This window comes from Apostichopus japonicus, chromosome 17, assembly GCF_037975245.1.
Source record: "Apostichopus japonicus isolate 1M-3 chromosome 17, ASM3797524v1, whole genome shotgun sequence".
In the NCBI taxonomy this organism is placed as follows: domain Eukaryota; kingdom Metazoa; phylum Echinodermata; class Holothuroidea; order Aspidochirotida; family Stichopodidae; genus Apostichopus; species Apostichopus japonicus.
The window spans coordinates 14,941,963-14,948,019 of record NC_092577.1 but is presented as its reverse complement, the minus strand read 5'-3'; positions in this window follow the sequence as shown (position 1 = coordinate 14,948,019).

Here is a 6,057-nt window from a genome sequence, read left to right as displayed (position 1 = left end):
TAAATAACCATATATCAAACCTGGAACAGCTTTACAAAGATTAATTTAATTGAATTATGACATATAACTACATATTAACACTTAAAGTACTAGACATAACTTGGCAAAGTCAGATATGCTTTCAAGGAGCACCAATACACAAGCTGCCCAAGTATGCCAAAAAAAGTATGGTACAACATTTGCCTTTTGAGAGCAATACACTGCAGGGGTATTTCATACTGCATAGTTTTACTCGACATAGTGCTCATGGACAGCCCTTTAATTTGTTGTACAACTGAACTTTCAAAATGTCGGAGTTGATGAACCTTTAATCCCTTAATTACACTTGATTAAAACAAACTTGAAACTGAAGTAATTTGCTAGAAATATAATAACCAATGTCGTCATACTTGAGTTATACACACAGTCCCAATGGAATACCTATGTTTACATCCAAAACACCTAGGACCCAACAATCAGTTGAACATTGCTAAAGTACATTGTAATAAAACTTAACTCTGTCTCAACTAATATCCAGGACAATAAATGATCATAGCTGAAACATCAACTCAGTCAGTACTACTCCTTCAACCATGTAACTAAGAATTATTCTCATAATGTCACAACCGAGAAGCTACTCAAATATAAAATTGGCAGGTAAATAAGTAATAAACAAATATCAAATTTAAACAGTTGAAATGCAACCTCCCTTTTATACTTGAAACCAAACCATCCCAAGTATAACACTGACTTAATTACCCCCTACTAACTTACTGTCACCAAACAATATGTATGAATGCTCCACCACATGGCAGAACTGAATTCCTCTTTGAGAGAAGCTCATTAATATCCCCATCCCACTCTCTCTAACAATAATAGTCCTTACGGCATATGCCATTAAGTAAAATTTAACTAACTATCAATATGAAACAACTCACCAATATACACTGAATTAAACTCTTTATTCACAAAAATGGTTGAACATCCTCTCGCAAAACAATTAATACCATGTCTTCTCTAACAAAGGATAAGTGAAGGGATGAAGCACATGGCTCTTAGAGTTAAAGTAGTTCAGTGGCCAACCCCCTCACAAAGTGAAAGGATACCCAACTTAAAATTATGATAGAAGCAACTAGCATGTTGGTTAACTTATACTGATGAAGCTGTCATTTCAGTTTAACAACAAACAACAGAAATAAACACTCCATTGGGAATAAACCTTTCCACAATCACTAAATCTATAAGCCCTATTTCTTTGTGGATGAGTATTTGGTTAGGTAATATGGAGCCGAGAGCAAAGAAGACTCGTGTAACATGATGGGTAGCAGTGCTCTTCTTATGAATATGCCAAGGGTTTAAGGCAATGGCAGAGACCTTCCTGTACCTGTGCAGGTGACTGACACATATCCAGAAGGTTACATAGTAACAGCTATGTGGCCAGAAGGAATAACTTAACAGTAAATAATGAGTTTAATTCTGCATCACTACAATAGCAACATTAGAATATGTGTCGACTATAGACGATCAAATACCGTTACTTGTTATGATGCCTATACCCACTTCCCAGGCTTGAAGAGCCGCTTACTGCTCTAGGTAAAGCTAAACTCTTTTCTACTTAAGATGTGGTCAGTGGGTATTGGCAGGTTTATTGGGAGGCAGATGATACGTCAAAAACAACCTTCACAACTCCTATGGACCTATTTGAATTCTCCTGGAACTTGTCAGCATTTCATGTAGGCTTGCAATGCGAACAAGAATTATGGTTCTGCTGTACCGTGATGACATAATTATGCTTGGGGGACTTTGAATCACACTATAAATAATACAACGATTGGGAGAAGTTCTAGAAACATGGACTGAAGGTGAAACCAATTTAGTTGTACTTACTCCAGGAAAAGGGACATTATCTCGGTCATGTTGTTTAAGCAGAAAGAATTGCTACAGAACCAGGAATACTACCATACAAAACTGGCCCACCACAAGTTCCGTCAAAGATCTGAGATGCTTCCTAGGTAAGGCAGCGTTCTATCGACGCTTCATGAAGGACTCTTCTAAGATCGCTAGCCCACTATATGCATATAATATATATATATCATGTATATACATATATGTTACATATATGTATATATATGATATATATGTATTTTTTATGCATATGCTTATATATAAATATATATGCGTGTGTGTTTTTGTATTCAATTGTGCATATATATATATATATATATATATATATATTTATATATATATATAGATAGATATATATAAATATATACGTATACATATATATATATATATGGGGGTGGGCTGGATGGGTTATACGTATTGGGTTGGTGCGTGTGTGGATATAAGTGTTACTGTTATCTTGTATTGCTCCTCTATTTATTCATTCACGTGAGCGCTCTACTAGTCAAGCCCTCTGGATTTTGGAGTGCTTCCTTTCACAATTTTCCCTGTTGTTGATATGTGTTGGATTTTGGAGTGCTTCCTTTCAAAATTTTCCCTGTTGTTGATATGACACTTCTCTGTATTTTTATTGTGAAGAAACAAATAAAATAAAATGAATTGAAATGAATTACCGAACTGAGTCTATCGATTTCGACGGTTTCATTGTTATTGACCTGCCGATATTATTTTCACAGTACTGTACATATGCTCTTCGTGTTTTGTTAGAACACCTATTATATTATATATAGGGTACTACATCCTATGCACATATACGCACAGCTGGAGATCTGACCTTCACTATTATTACTTATTGTGCATACCATTCATTACATTTGAATTTTGGCGGCTGCTGCGTTTCGCCGTACACAATGGTTTTTCAGATAGCTGTTTGCTTATATAAAAAAAAACGATCTTTGTCGAAAAAATATATTTGTAGAAAGCAACATTAAGTGGAAATTCTTAGTTGATCGTGAATAATAGGTGGGTGTAGTAAGGCTGTGAAAATTTGTTCGCAGTTCCGCTACATTTGTATGAGTGGCCTCCACTATTGTTACTCATTGTGCATAACATTCATTACATTTGAATTTTGGCGGCTGCTGGGCTTGGTCATACACAATTGTTTTTCAGATAGCTGTTTGCTCATAAAAAAAGGATCTTTGTCGAAAAAATGAAAGACATATTTGTAGAAAACGACATTAAGTGGATTAATCGTGAATAATAGGTTGGTGTAGAAAGGCTGTGACAATTTGTATGCAGTTCCGCAACGGCTTGTATCAATTCTGAAAGAAAAAAAAAACAATCACGCCATGAAACGATTTCCTAATTAGCTAGACAGTAGCTTAAATTAAATACCTGTTATTAAAGCATCTGTTTGCGTTTTGTAGCCGTTTTCCTACCGTTCTGACATGTCCATCAAAGTTTTGTTTACATGTATTCATCACCAAACTGCAAACTAAGATATTAGCCAAGTTTTTATTCTGCCAAGAGCATTAATTATCGAGTACTTAAGGACTTCTTCAGATAATGTGCTCATTTCAGCTTTACATATACTATTCCATCTAACAAGTGTGAACATTGAGCTCATTTAATTTGTGAATACAATACAAATTACTAGCTGTTTCATGAATTAACGTAGTACCTAATTCCTGAAAGGTCCCACTGCCATACTTTAGTGTGAGAAACTGTATTGATTTAAAACAGTGAGATAGGGCAACTAAAGATGGTCTCCGGTACTCCACACAGATTTCTAAGAGCATGCAGAATTGCAGATAAGTGCATACTGAGATAAAACCAGACGCCAACTCTACAAAGTCATCAATGAAATGATTATATTGTAATTAGAGAGCACAGTGAAGGCAGCATGTAAATTGCAGAATAAATGATATATATCATATAAGGAACTGAAATCAACATATAGACTACACAAAACACAAAGATAGGACAACTTAGACTGGAGCGAGTTTTCCAGTGTTGTGAATTTTCATGTGAAGGTATATTGACAACCTGAGAGCTGCTTATAATTCTAGTATACCATCGTCGGTCAATCCAACCTATTACACTTGGTACACACTTAACGTTATATAATTAGTCAAGCTATTCCTCTTAATTATTCCGCTCACCTGAAAGTCAACACGAGGAGAGTCAAAACGTTATGTAATCAAGTGTCATCGACATGGTGGTTCAAAGATGTTTTGTGTGTTAATACAACTGCATATATCATACGCCGTACCGAGTTCATTATAACATAATATATAATAAATACTTTTCTTGCATGTGCGTGTGTGTGTTGATTTTACGTTGACTGTATAATTTAGGAGGTAGCTAATGAAATGGAAGAACGGTCACTGGGCTTTATTATTCACAAAAGAATTAGGCCTACCGTGCTTGCAAAACGAGGCGCCTGCAATATGTTGCCTAGGCAACAATAAACAATCAATGACTAACTGAAATCTAATGAAATGTGTGTAACAGGATAATTTTTTTTATGTCATGAGTCATAGGTATATACAATAAAGCCTCAATGAACACATTTAGTCCGCCCTCAAAGATACGATTGACGTAGAGACTGAATTATGTTTTATATCCAGGAATTGAAAATGGGTTGAGATGGATATCTAGCATTGACTTTTATTTACACTTTACAACTGTTGCGATTTACCGCTTATTCAATCTGTTGCTTTAAAATAATCTAAATTCTTCATCAGTCCAACCAGGGTCGGACTGGGTCTTAAAACCAGCCCGGGCATTTTTCACCTAGACCGGCCCATTGTTCATTGATATGTTACTTACTAGTGATCGCCATCCTGGGGAAGGGGTCTAAGGGGAGGCCTGGGGTGTCCCCCTCCCCTTTGAGATTATTTTGAAGTTAAGGAATGCCTAGATGCAAAATGGTGCTATATTTCTCAATTTTGTATGTTACAATAATCCTTTATAAAAGACCCCCAAAAAAAAAATTTCCGAAAGCAACACTTGATTAAACTGAAGAAAAGTTAAAACCTAAATACAATCCACTAAAATATATGTTCAATAACACGAGCACATGTCATGTCTACGAGAGTATAGGAGCCTACGCAGTTCGCTGCTTCTGGCAGCCACACCATCAATGATATTTTTAGTGTCAAATTTGGCCAAGATCCTTTTTTCCACAGACATCAACATGAACGCCTCAAGATGTTCTTGTGTCGTTGTACTTCTTCAAACGGTTTTTGAGTCTCTTCAAGGCAGAGAAAGAACGTTCACATGCCACTTGTGAGACAGGTAGCGTTATCAGCAGCTTGTAAGCAAGCTCAATGCTCTTGTCAGCATCGGTGTAAAGATTCAACTTGAGGAGCACCTTGTAGCTGCAGCAGAGATCGAGGGCAGTCTTCACATGACTGATTCCCACAGTTAAAATAAATAGTTCTACACAACCCGTCTGTATTCTATATATTAACTACTGTGAAAATGGGCTGTAAATTTTACCAGGCTCCCCAGCCCACCGGGCATTGCCCAAATGCCCGCGTGGCTAGTCCGCCACTGAGTCCAACCCTGTAATCAACCCCCATGACTGGATCGGTACCCTCTACCCGAAGCTACAGGGAGTCCAGCCTTCTAATCAATCCCCAAGGAAGGATCTGTACCATCTACTCGAAGCTACTAGGAGTCCAACCCTGCAATTAACCCCCATGGCAGGATCTGTACCCTCTACTTGAAGCTACCTGAAGTCCAGTCCCAAGTAAGGATCTGTACCCTCTACCCGAAGCTATAGGGAGTCAAAGCCCTCTCATCAACCCCGAGGGCAGGATCTTCTACCCGAAGCTACAGGGAGTTCCAGCACTCTAATCAACCCAGGGGCTACTCTGCCAGAGGAGAAACAAACAGAGATTCAAATAAAATTAGTTCCAAAAATGATACATATTTATTTCCATTTAATATTGTGTCCACATAAAATAATGTTCATAAATCAATCTTAAAAAACCGACTATTCAAATTTGTCTTGTTTGCTTGACCTTGTATGTTTGATGACATTAGTATCGGCCACTTTAGGTTGTAGGGTGCACGTGTGTCTCCTGAAATTCGCTTTCCACATGAATAAACGACATCCCAAACCAAGAGATAGCATGCCAAATTTTGGAGAACTTTTTTTTCGGATTG